We start from the raw sequence: 13,498 nt of genomic DNA on the forward strand, positions 1-13,498 counted from the left end.
TGTAAAGCAGCCTTCGGGTGGGAGGCGCCTCCCTGGCCCAGCCATCCTGGTTCACCGCATGGATCCCTCCCTCACGTGCAGGCCGTTCCAGCAACATCCGTGGCCTCTGCACGCACAGCCCTCTCACTCCCCGTCTAGCCCAGCGTACCCAGGGGAAGGACGGGGCCAAGATCCTGGGCCAGTAAGTGAAGCAGACGCATCTCCCACCTCCGGGCTTGAGGGTTTGCCCCTTCTGTTCCAGTGCACTTTTCCTATCCTCGCATTGTGCTCTCAGCAGTCCCAGAGAGAACAAGTAAAATCTCTCCTCTTAGAGTTCAAAGGATGTTTTGGAGGTAAGTGAGGCAGCAGCTTATTTCATGGATAAGAACCAGCGAGCGCGCGGCTTTGGGTCTGAGCTCGTTCCCTGGTCCACGGTCTCCATCCTACCGTGGACGTCAAGGGGAGTCCCTGATAGACCACAGGTTCCAGGAGGAAGCGGCCCTGCTGAGGTTACTGGTCCTGCTACGAGTTATGCATCCTGAGTGGACTAGAATTTGCACTAAAAAGACTCTCTTCTCCATATAATCCATCCCTTAGCCCTACCTGCTTGTAGAATTAATTCACACCCACATCCTTTATCATTCAATTAAAATAACCAGCAACTGCACAGGACTCGGGGCTGCCAGGGAGATGTGTGCGCAGGTGGGCAGGGCTCACAGACGGGGTGCTCTTCTCCTACTAGAGCGGCTCTAGGGAAGGAACCGAAAAGAAACCAGCACGGTTGGCTGCGGCTGCGAGCATCTACCTCACACAGCAGCGGCCGTAGGGAGAAGAAACAGGAGCTGGGTGGAGGGCGCCAGGCTCTGGACATCAGTCAGAGTAAAGACTCCTTCCTTCTGCTCTGCCTGGATTCTCAAGTTCTGCTTTCAGCGTAATTTCCGAGAGCTCTCTGCCCCGATTCAGTAGTTAAAGGAGATGCACCCTAAACTTTTCACCACGGAGGTCATCTAGAAAACTGACATGGTGTGGATTTGCTCTCCATCGTGGCATGAGGTGCCCTGGGATCGTGGGGACATTCTGGGAGTCCTACTTTATTGAGAGCGTGCACAACGGCTGTGTTCCCAGCCAGGAAAGATTGCACCTGCTCCTTCCCTAGCACACAGCTCCTTCCCCAGCTGCCTGCATGATGCTCGCGATTGAGCAGGTGGGAGGAGGAGCCCAGGCTCCCTCCCCTCGCCGACCCACATCCGTGGAGGCCTTGGCCTTGGCTTCTCTGCTCTGTATCATCCCAGGGGACGGAGAGAAGAGAAACCAATCGCTGGCTCACCATCCTCAACGCTTCACCTATGCTCCCGTTTGCCACGTTCACCGTGACTGCAGAGCTGGTTCTACAGACAACAGAGTAAGCCTTATGCCAACCAAGCAGGTCCTGGAAGACCGACCGCCCCGGACTGCAGTCCTGTCTCACTGGAAATCAGTTAACAGGTGGCACCAAGGCAGGACTTTCTCAGGGGGGTGGGGCACTTTGTCATCTCCTTCGCATTTCAGATAAACTGCTGGCTTCAGTGCCTGCAGGCAGAGCTGCTTGCAGAGAATGGGCCCGCCTCCTGCACACACCTTACCCTGCTGATCCCAGGCCTCCTCTCTGCTTTTGGTTCCATCAGAGCCGAGCTCCCAGTGTGTGCTCGGCGCTCGTGCAGGTCATTTCATCATGGCAGCCCAGAGATCTGGGGGCCTCCAGCAGGTCACGTGGACGGTGAGGCCGCAGCCTGAGATGGGCTGACCCAGGCCACCGATGCAGGTGTCTCTCTCATGGTCATTGGGAACATCTAGAAAACACACACAAGTCATGAAGAAGGAAGCAAAACTCACCCACCGCCTGCAACCCACAAGAGGCCTCTGTTCTATGACATTGGGGCTTTTCTCTTCCAGATTGTGGTCATTCGTCTATGTTGCATATTTAATATAATCTGGTTCATACAACACTGCATGGATTATCTTTTCACTTGATATTGTAGGGGAGGAAAAAACGGTTTTTCCTACTAGTCTCCTGGGTTCTCTGGCTGGAACCCTGTAAATTGGACTGACGAAAGACAGACTGACAGGAGAAAAACATAACATTTATTTAATGTAAGTTTTATGTGACACGGGAGCCTCCAAAAGGAAATGAAGACTCAAAGAAATGGTTTAACCTGAGACTTTTTATACTGGGCTTAATGAAGAAGGATGTGATAGGATAAAGAATCTGAGCTCAGGTGAACTGGTGGGACTTGGCAAGTCCTGTTCATTCAGCTTCCTCTCCGCAACCCTCCATCCTGGAGACAAGGAGGCTCCCTTCCTCGGGGTAGAGGGAGGACACCTCTTACGTGAGGGTCTCACGACCTGCTTCAGGGGAAGGTCAGAAAGCCCTTCTTGCATCTGCAGTATCTCTCAAAAAGATTTTTTTTTTGGATAAGTGAAAACACTCAAGTGTATATTGTAACTATATTGAAGGAAAAGCACAGGGAGCCCCGGGTGTGTGACAGGGGTTCTGATCCTGACTGGGTGTGTATGAGGAAGAGATGGCATTTAAACCGACTCCTGGAGGGAGGGGATGGGTACAACAGAGAGGCGTTCCAGGCATTCCAGTCTTGGGAATAGCACAGCCATGGCCTTGGGGAAGGGAATGGAGTAGAAAGCCCTGGCTTTGGACAGAAACCCCTGGCTAGGCTGCTGACGGCCTCTTGTTTCTCCTACTAAACTCTGGTCCACAGGATGCCATGGAAGGGGTTGGATTTGGAGATGCAGTCAAGGGGCAGAGGTTGCTCACAAGTGCAGAGGCCCTGTGGCTAGAAGAACGCATGGTGTCAGCAGAGATCCGCCTGGATCGGAGACGGTTGTGGGAAGAGGGAGTCAGGTCTGCCCTGCTCTGCTCACCCTAGAGTCTGAGTTTCACTGTGGGAGGGAGGGAACTCTCCCACTACCCTCTTAGGTTTTTTCCTGGGGCCTTGTTAATTAAACTGACAGAAGACAAAATAACAGGAGAAAACGCATGCAGATTTTTATTGGTGTTAATACTTTTTACATGCACGGAGGACTTCACAGAAAAGAAGCGAAAACGCAAAGAAGTGGTTAGGCTCAGAGGCTTATATACTATTTTAACAAAGGGCAATAAATTGTGGAGTAATGACCAGACAAAGGAAGCGGGGTGGGCCTCTAGGGGGAATAAATTGTGGGAAGGTAAATATAGGGGGAAACCAGTGGAAGATAAGAGTTATTTTAGTAAGGTTTGTTTGTGAAGACTCATTTCAATGCCAACTTTCTGTCTTCTTCGTGGCCCAAACCTCCCCCCACCCAGAGAGGGAATTTATGGCGGTCTCATTTTCAGAAGTTTCTGCCTTGTCAGATGAGGGAAGCTCCTGGAAAGCTGCTTTCAGCAGCTGTTGACTCTCAGTCAGTCGCCTTCAGCTCAAAATGATCCATGTGCCAAAGTGGTATATCCTGGGGTGTCACATCCACATTCCCTTCACATCCCAGATGTTGGTCAGTCCATGCAAAGAACCTGGGACTGAAATGAACTACGTGTGCCACTGGGGTCAAGCACAACCTTTCTGGGTCTCAATTTGCTTGACTCTAAATAAACAAAGCAGAATCTAACACAGTTGACCCTTGAACAATATGAGTTTGAACTGTGGGGTCCACTTACACGTGGATTTTTTTCAATAAATAAATACTAGGACTACACGATCCAAGGTTGGTTGAATCCATGGACATGGAAACGAGGATACAGAGGCCCAACTGTAAAGTGACAGGTGGATTTCTACTGCTCAGTGGGTGGGCACAGTATGGGGTCCGTGTTGTTCAAGGGTCACCTGGCACTGTTCCTGGCCTTCCCGGTACTGTGGCAACCATCTTATGAGGAGATAGTCACCATCCTTATTCTCCCAAGCAGGCAGCTGAGCCTTGAGGATGTGCATCCCAGCTGAGGCCCCTGGACAAGCAGCAGGGCTGGCCTGGGAACCCAGACTGACCCCAGATCATGTGTCCTGGAGCAGAGCGCTGATGAGATTCCCTTTGGGGACTTTGATTCAATCTCAAACTAGAGAGATTCTAGTGGGTTCTCTGTGTTCCAGGTGTCTCGATATGCGGGTGCTTTTCAGGCATCATGGCAACCTGGGACAGCAACCTATTTCTCTGTCTTGTTTTCCATCCAAACCTAAATAACAGGACATGAGTCACTCATGAAGATTGGCAGAGAATAAACTCCTCAGAGAGGCAAAACCATGAGTTCAAAATGCTCTTTTTTTTTTTAAACAAAGGATAAACTCACAGAGCACACTGGAAGGGTCAAATCTTACAGAGCTAGGCCAATATTTGTTTAACTGCACTAAGTGAAAGATGATTTGGCCGAGGGACCAGGGAGAGAGACCTTTTATTTGATCTGATTTTACACAAACATTTCTGCACTCAGAGAGGGAGGGAAGGTTCCAGAGCCTTATCACAACCATCACGCAATGTCTGCTCCAAATGTCATGTCTTAGATGCTGACTTACAGCCCACGGTGATAACCCATGCTTAGTCCATATCAGATGTGCACAGCTGTGGGCACATACCTGCAGCCCTGCTTAGGTGGCAGTTTTGACTGTTCAAATGAAAGTTTGCAAATAGAGAAGATGTCGATCAAGGCTCTGCAGTGAGGGTTATTTAAAGATTCCTTGTAATTACCTGAAGAGAAAAGCTGTCTGTCTGGCATATCGTTCCTTTGGCATGAGCTGGATACAAAGCCACATAAAAAGTTGTCCTGCTCTGAGTGACAGACCTTCAGCGAGGGGCTGACTCTTACATGTTTAAGGGCTGAGATGTAACAAACATGTGTTCGAATGAACCAGATTCAACTGGTTAGAATCATCCATCAGCCCACATGCTCACTTGTTTGTCACCTTCCACAGTTAGAAGCAAGAACAAAATCTCAAGAAAAATAGGTCATGTTTTGGGCTGATCTCAGAAACCACGTCAAGCGTGTATCCCCGGGTTGGTTCTTCCTAGAATAAACTCCTGCTCTATATTTAATTTAAACGTTGATGAGATTTTATATTAGAAATGATGGCCCAAGATATTGAATGGTCTGCAAACATTAAAGGAATGTTTGATTAGGCTCACTGCCTTCTGTTTATGGTGACAGAATGGAGAAATGAGCTCACATTTTACAAAGAACTTTGAAAGTAGAAGGAAATAATTCAGTAACACTTATTTAACCAAGGTTATCACTATCTGGAATACCCCACTCCATCAATCTTGTGAGAAATCAGAGCCCACAAGAAAAGCCCTGGAGGCTCCCTAGGACATTATGAGGAGGATGCAGAGAAGAAAGGAGAGACATGTGAACCAGAGTGAGTGAGGAGTCTGACCCGTGGTGCCCGGTGGTGATTGACGCCTGCGACCCGTCTCGCTCCCAGGCTGGGCTCAGGCTGGGGAGGACGAGACGGCTTAGGGGCCCCTCTGTGCAGCTCCAGTCTGTCCTCAAACCCACGACTAGATGAGGGCCCCAGCAGCAGCAGTGACTGAACAGCATGGGAAGCCGTGGGTTTAATTCTTACCACTTGCTCATGTGTGGTCCCGGTGCCAGCAGCACAGGGGACGGAGTGGGGTGTGGGTCCAGTAGTCCTGGACAAGCCCTTTTCCCTCACTCTGAAGACCTCCTGTATCTCCCGCCTAACTAGTAATTCACATCTCTAGTGCACGTACACGAGCCTGGTGCTACGGTACATGCTTCACACCCATAAGTGTATCTAAGACTCATCTTAACCCCAGAAGGAAAGTCAGCTTAGTTTAGGTAACTTGCTGAGTTACCGGCAAGATGCTGATGTAAAGAAGTCCTGGGGCTTCCCTGGTGGCGCAGTGGTTGAGAGTCTGCCTGCCGATGCAGGGGACGTGGGTTTGTGTCCCTGTCCGGGAGGATCCCGCATGCCACGGAGCCGCTCAGCCTGCGTGTCCAGAGCCTGTGCTCCGCAACGGGAGAGGCCACAACAGTGAGAGGCCTGCGTACTGCAAAAAAAAAAAAAAAAAAAAAAATAAGTCCTGAACTACTGTCTCACCCCAGTCCTCTCACCTGATTCTTGTGTGGGTTTAAGATCTACAGTGTGATCCCAGTCTGCAGTGATCTGTGGTAGTTACACAGCAGACCACTCCCCCTGGTTAACTGACCAAGTGATGGAGTATGCTCACATGTGTTGCCCCTGACCTTCTATTGTTCTGGATACTTCCATAGTCTACTCTGGAAAAGAAAAGAGCTTCCCTAAAAACCACCAGGGCTTATGTCAGCAGCCCTGAGGACACCCCTGGCCTTAGGAGGGCAGACAGTTGTGTCTGTAAGTTCTGGAGGGCTGGGTGACCTGGGACACAGAGAGAGGGCAACTGGCTGACAGGGCAGGAGAAGCTTACAGCAGGCTCAGTTTTCATGCATCAGTTCCAGTGAAATCAGGCCGCTGAGTGCACTGTGGCCGTGCTTCTGGTAAATACCACCCATTAACTGAACCCCTAACTCCCAACTTGCCCAAGCTTTTGTTTCTGTGTGTTTGTTTCCCAGTTCGATCCCTACAAACCACGCAGACTATTAGGTCCCAGTGGCCATTTATCTTGCTGCCTTTTGGGGAGGAGAGTGTGATTTTTGGGTCCCCTCTGCCACTCGTTCATCTTGTTGTTCTTCCTATTTTGCAATGTGTGGCTGCTACGTAGAACCCAGAGATGACCTGTGACCCGTGGGGCTGCTGGTGTCACCTCCTCTGACCCACGGCTTTAACTGCTTCCTCTGGCTGCTGGGCTTCATGAACCCACACTCTGGGCCTTGCCAAGGCCCCTGCACCCAGTGCTGTTTGGGGGTCACCGAAAAATAACAAAACATAGAGTCCTCACATTTCTCAGAACCTTTCCTTTGTTGATCTTTCAACTCTTCCTCCCCTACAAAGCTTTTCCCAACACAACCGACCCAGAAAACCTAGTTGTCCTCAACGAGGCACAGCTTTCCAGATGGAGCGTAAAGGAAAACTGACCCACATTAATGACACTGGCACCTGGTCTTCACCCCAGGAAGCAAGGCTCCTTCACCTGCCAGCAGCTTCCTGGTAACTTCACGGTCACAGGGCTGTTAGCACCCACTTGTGGTCACACGCCCAGCAATGTCCCGAAAGCCTCAGGGGCCCAGGGTCAGTGGCTCCCAGGGTGGGAGTTTCAAAGGCTGAGTGGTCTTCGTGGACACATCTGGAAGCACAGACCCGAATCCCTCCTGTGTGTAAGTGTCTCTCCTTCTTGCATTGGAGGGAAGAGAAATTTTGAGATGGGCTTCAGGACTCCGTGTGTGTTGCTGTGTTTCTGAGGTGAGGAAGAGATTGGGGGTGCAGCTGAGAGCTCCTCAAACTGTCCCTTCTCCCCTTCTTTAGCCCGAGAGCCTTTCCAGAAAGGGTCAACTTTTGGATTAAGGGTTATTTACATCTAGGATTTGTCATTTTCAAAGCTTTAAAAATTGTAACATAATACTTGCTATAGATTTTAAAAATCAAATTTCAAGAATTCAAAGTGAAAATTTCATTTCCTCCTTTTGTTTGTTTGTTCTCTCCCACTGTAATCAGTCAGTGTAAATATTCACACATTCATTCAACAGTAGTTACTGGATTCCTACTACACGCCAAGAACCGCTGTAGTTGTTGGAGATGCAGTGGACAAATACAGCTGTCTCTGTGGGTCACACCCAGGGGGTGGCGGTGACGTGCTCACTGAAGGTGAGCCCGCTGATGAATACGCCCGCTGTGGGCAGCGGGGTTAGACCGGTGGTTTAGGGGAGCGGGGCGGGGAGACGGAGCTGTTCAGATGAGGTGGACAGACGGCCCCTCTGACAGGCTGACACTGGTCAGTGTACCCACGGAAACACCCTTGGCATTCTGCACATATATCTGCAAACTGACTTTTCTTCCAGAGCAGGACCTGGACCAGAAAGCACCTACGTCTTGTGGTCTTGAATTCATAGACTTGAATCAGGGGTGCAGAAGGTGGGACTTGTCAATCCGGGACAGGATGTGGACACTGGGTGGGTTTCCCTGGGGCTCGTTTTCTGTGGTCCTTCGAGAAGTGAAAACACGGAGACACACGCTAGGCACAAAGCCCCCAGAGAACCTCCTGAAAAGCCATCTTTAATCAGAAGTCTGTCCTGCTCGTGGGGTCCTTTCTTATTCTCTGTGTTAAGTAGCATCCCCTGGATTCTGAATGTGAGCAGGTGAAACCACAGGAGTGGAAATCAGGTTCCAAGCGGCCGTGCAGGGGCCATCGGTCACTCTGCTTCCGCTCCTGACGCGACTTAGCAGGAATCAATGTGTGCCCTAACTTACTTTACCTACTTCGAAGTCAGCGTCCTTGGCAAGCCTCAGCACAGGCCGCAGGACGACTGACACACGGGATCTGGAGAAACCTCTCCCTTATTAGTGGGGTTCCCATTTCTGCTCATTCTTCTCAGGCAGACGAACTGTGATTCTGGGGGACAGGGCTGTGGCAAGTGGTGCTGGCCTCCCGGCTCCACTGAAGCTGCTGGTGGACAGTGGTCTGTGGCTGGAAGCCCCGTGTGTCCCCGAAGGGCCCAAAGCCATTTTGTGCTTTAAGGGCCTGTAGCTGAGAACACCCATGGCAAACAACGTTCACCCCAGACACTGAATGAGGAGCTGTGGGCCGTCAGGGCTGCAGCAAAGAGTACACTGCAAAGCCACCTACTACGGACTAAGTGTCTGGGTTCCCCAGATTCATATGTGGAAACCTAACCCCCAAGGTGATGGTGTCAAGGAGGTGATGAGGTCATGAGGGTGGACCCCCACAATGGGATCAGTGCCCTTATAAAGAGACCCCAGAGAGCCCCCTGCCCCTTCCTCCAGGTGAGAAGACACTTCTCTGCACCAGAAGAGAGCCATCACCAGGACCCACATGCCGGCACCTTGATCTTGGACTCCTGGCCTCCAGAACCATGAGAAGTACGTGTCTGTTGTTTAAGCCCCTGTCTGTGGGTTCTGGGAGGGCAGACTAGGACAGAGCATCAATAGCACCCGAAATGCCCAGACGACAGGCCTGGGGACCATGGAAGGAAGTTGGTAAATATAAATAATGTACAATTTTAGAATTGTACCCATTCTGTGAATACCAAAGAGCTAACAGTGATGTATATGAAATAGAGATTTAGCCACTCTGTATTCATACATGAGGTGGTGGAGTGGGGCACAGAGTAAGAATGAATGAAATCCTAAGAATTTTAAGGGAGATTTTCTGCGCTTGCCTGGTGCAGAAAATTTCCGTCACGTAGTGTTTCTCTCTTCACTTCTGTTAAATCATTTTCTTCAATCATACTTGTACCTGCGTGTCTCCTGTCTGACCTTGAGGGTAGGAATGGAAGATTTTCCTTCCCTTGTCTGAAGACAGGGCCTAGACTTCGTGTCCTGATGGTAATTAAAATATACTTGAAAGGCTATTTGGCCAGGTGGGGTGTTATGTTTCTGGTCTAAATTACTGAGCCGTGTGTTATTTCTCAGGACAGTCAGATAACCTGAATTACAGATGGAGTTCAGGAATACACATCTGCTTTTAGTCTCTGGTCCTGACCAGACCACTGGGCTTCAGACCCACCCAAACTTCTTGTGAAGTGGGGACGGGACCACCCACGTGAACACTCTTCCCCTCAGTACTCAGCAGGTGATTGAGGCATAGTGCACACGAGTGGAAGTACATAGTCAGCAATTCAGTTCAGTCCACACTTACCTTATGTCCGGAGCCCTGGGACCTTGGGGGATGTTCTGATGACGAATGTGTCAAATTCGTATACTGCATCTTGTTTCCAGTGCCTGCCGTGTCGTAGGCAAATGTGTTGGTTGAATGAGTAGATTAAAGTGGTCTGGCTCTGCAAAGCAGCTAAAATAAATGTGACACGTTTTGATATTAGACTATACATGTACAGTCTAATTCCTTCCTGAAATCGAAGTTTCCTAGAGAAATGCAGAGGTGCACCTTGAAAAATGGCCCTGGGCATGACCTAATCGACGCGCTGTGGTCATCTGTCACTGGTGAACCTGGCCACGTCACTATGTGGCGTCCAGGCTGCCCTGGGTCTGCTCTATTCAACGCCTATTTCTTGTGTGCCTTCCTGGGGCTGCTGTTCATTTGGACTAGGATTCGTCCAGTTCAGGAATCTTTAAGCACATCACTTTTTTTTTTTCTCATTAGCCTTTTATTTTTAACTTAGTTTTAAAATAAACAAACAAAAAAGTAGATCATTAAAAAAACACCATAGCTGTCAATTTAAAATTTTAAGTGAGGTTCTTATTAAACAAAGCACTAACACTATATCCCATAATTACATCTTTACTTGCTTGCAAGGTGCTTTTCAAACTGTAAAGTAAGGCTTGGGAATAGGATACAAATGGTTATCCCTAGGAGTTACTTACCCCCAAGGTAAGCACACCGCTTTTGCTATGAAATCGTTTACTCCCAAGCAGACGGCAGTTCTGAATTATTCTTATGGCAATAGCCTGGCATCACCACCAACCCATCTGGAGGGCTTGGAAGCAGTTCTGACTCAAACACAAGGATGTTGACCTCGGGGGTCAAGTAGCTATCAATTCACAAGCTGGACTAATAGACTCAGCTCAACGTCTAGATCAAACTCAGCTCATGAAGATTTTTCCAGCCTTCCTGTTGATTTGGGTCACTCCATCGATAATCTGACCTATTGTGGGACTGCTTGTCATCCAAGACAGTTTTAAAAAAATTGAACCAGCTGGGAAAGTCGGTGGTTTTAAATAGATGTCATCTTCAGAAGAAAGGGCGGCATGTTAGCAAACCAGACCATGTGTTGGCAGAGAACCTCAGATGTACAGAAAACCCTGAGAAAAAGTCTTGGCAGCCTGGCCTCCAGCTGAGCTGCCATCTATGACACAAATGTCCTTACAGTTGTAGGTTTAGGGTCGGCATCTTGAGGTGGGCCTTGGTTCGTCTTCATCTACAAAGGAATGGGGCTCCCAGGCTCACCCAGGAATGGAAAAATGAGAGATGGAGAAGGGCCGATGGGCCTGAAGCCTCACACCACCACAGCCGGATAAAATAATCTGCATTTCAACAGCAGGAAATGGAATACTGCATTCATCGTAGAATAATTTTTACTTATTTGGCATTTTAGGGACTTATACATGAGGAGATTCTGGGAATGCTTTCAGCAATGAAAATTACTTAGGATATTGAAATAGCACGGAGGAACTGAGCAATGTTTTATCACAGGTGTGCCTACTTGCCAGTTATAAAAACAATTTTGACTAGTTTAAAACAGGCCTTATTCTCAGAATCCCAGCTTTTTCTGTTTGAAACAGTTAGTACTCAACCTGGGTTCAAAATGAAGATTAATATTCACGACTTCATTATTTGGCAAAATGCTATTAAGCTGATATTGGCTTATTCAAAGGAAAGTATAATTTGATGGGGCAGTTACTTTCTAGCTGAGTAGATACCTTCTTATTTCCTAATTAGAACGATGAAAATTCTAAACATCTTTCATCCAAAGACCATTTCCTTCCTGACATTTTAAGTAACTGGGATTTTCCTGTTAAGGTGTGGGCCACAGCCTGACAGAGGATTTGTTCTCGAAACCATTTCTTGTATGGCAACTCGGTGCAGCCTGATCAAGAAATTTAAACATTGCTTACTGAGCTAGCCTCCGGAGGGAAACATCTCATTTTAATGAGGCCCTCGGGAGGCATGAGGATCACGCTGCCTAACTTAGGTTTTGTGTTAGGCTTCCTGCTAAAAATAACACACAGAACACCAGCGACCATTATCTTTTAATGCAACCATGGCGATCACAGTGTGATCCTTTAAAAATAGCAAAGCTTCATTAGGTGAAAGCAAAATCCACATTTCTTTTTAAATACCCACCTTCTGTGAATACATGAGCAGGGACATCCCTGCTGGCTGGGGGAAAATCAGCTCTCCTTCACTCCTGCTTGTACTGCAGCTGCTTCTGATTTTTCCTCGTTACCTTCTCCACTTTCTGTTTATTAAGCACAATCTGGGAAAGAAAGAGTGTGGCGAGCCTTCATTAGCTTGGAGGCAGCAAGCTAGCTTTCAGAGAAATCTGGCTAATTAAGTTGATAGTAGGGGTAAAGCGGAGGGTCTTTCATTTGCATAAAAGCAGAGATTTTGCAAGGCATGCATTGCGAAATGTTGCCAGGCTCTGGAGCACCAGTCCATCTGTGTGGATTGAAATATTCAAAGCCCTCGTGGGCCACAGGGTATCCGGATAGAGGGCTCAGTGAGTAATAAGCAAACTGATTTGTAAACCCATCAGATTTTTCATCCAGCCACACAAGGCTCCCCATTCTGGCATGAGAGAACGATTCTATAATCTACTTGAAGAGTGAAGGAGTGGGAAGCACCTAGCTACACCCCAAGGTTTGAACTGGTCAAGTGGCCATCACATTACTCAAGTGGAGCAGAGTTTTTTCCTGTGGTAATTCTTCCACGTGTAAGTGACACTTCATATCACTAACGATTTTGCAACTTACGGAGAAATACAGAGCGGAGCTGATCAACAGAACTTCCTGGCATGTGACTTATCATGTAAATCAGATAATTCCTTGTCACTGTCGTTTGTAGTTACATCTCACACAGATTTCACTGATGACCAAAGGATCTCACGAACAGGAAATGAAACGCTGTTGGCATCTGCTGATGGAGGCGGGGCCAGTTGCTTCGCCATGTGCGATGTTTTTGAGAAGGCTTCTTGGCTTACTTGCAGGCACAACTGTTTACAAGCATCTGGGGACAGGCTGCAGAAGGGAAGGGAGAAAGAAATGTACATGTGAGAAAGGACCATTCTGTGCAAAAGTGAACACTTGATAAGAGGCCAGAATCAATTGGAGGGATTATTCTAGTATGACTGACATGGCTCTCATTTCCTACTTGACTGCTCATGACTTTCGTAAAAGGGTTGAGAGCGCATATCCCTCCATTATTTTAATACTGTAACAGTAGAATGCTATTTGCACAATTTCTCTTCACATTAACATCTTAAGTATTAGACAATAGGATGAAAGGGAATGAAAGACTTGAATTATTAATGGGTGCTCTTAGCTTAATGTGTATATGATATCTGAAGAATAGTTATGAGTATAATATTTGCTTGTAATAAATTCCCAGTTAAAAGAATTATTGTTAAAATAGGCATGAGACACAACTCAAATAATATTTTTAAAAATTGTTATAAAATAAAACATTCCTTAAGCCTCATCTCATCTCTATTTACGTTTTCATCACCAGTCCCTCCCTCCTACCCTCTTCCTTCTCTCTCAAACAAAAGAAAAATCCCAGGGTTGGAGGAGAATCCAATTGTTACTGCAAGTTAAATTGAAGCTATCTAAAAAGCTGATAAAAGCTTTTCTTTGATATAAATCTCCTATAAAGTCTTTTGCTTCAGGTTGGCCTTAGGGGGCGATCTCAGTGTGATAAGATTCTTTGGTGCTTCATT

General features: G+C 47.8%; 1 long non-coding RNA gene across 1 annotated transcript; it reads right to left on the reverse strand.

Annotated features, from left to right (window-relative positions):
- Positions 1–1,492: 1,492 nt before the first annotated feature.
- LOC307182587 lies at positions 1,493–12,790 on the reverse strand. The gene is made up of 5 exons (XR_013827210.1): positions 12,537–12,790; positions 11,908–12,040; positions 9,745–9,894; positions 5,809–6,003; positions 1,493–1,808 (listed from the first exon to the last, which is right to left on the reverse strand). It is a non-coding gene; the product is annotated as an uncharacterized lncRNA (long non-coding RNA).
- Between the last annotated feature and the right edge of the window lie 708 nt (positions 12,791–13,498).

Source organism: Stenella coeruleoalba (assembly GCF_951394435.1).
Source record: "Stenella coeruleoalba genome assembly, chromosome: 2".
NCBI lineage: Eukaryota > Metazoa > Chordata > Mammalia > Artiodactyla > Delphinidae > Stenella > Stenella coeruleoalba.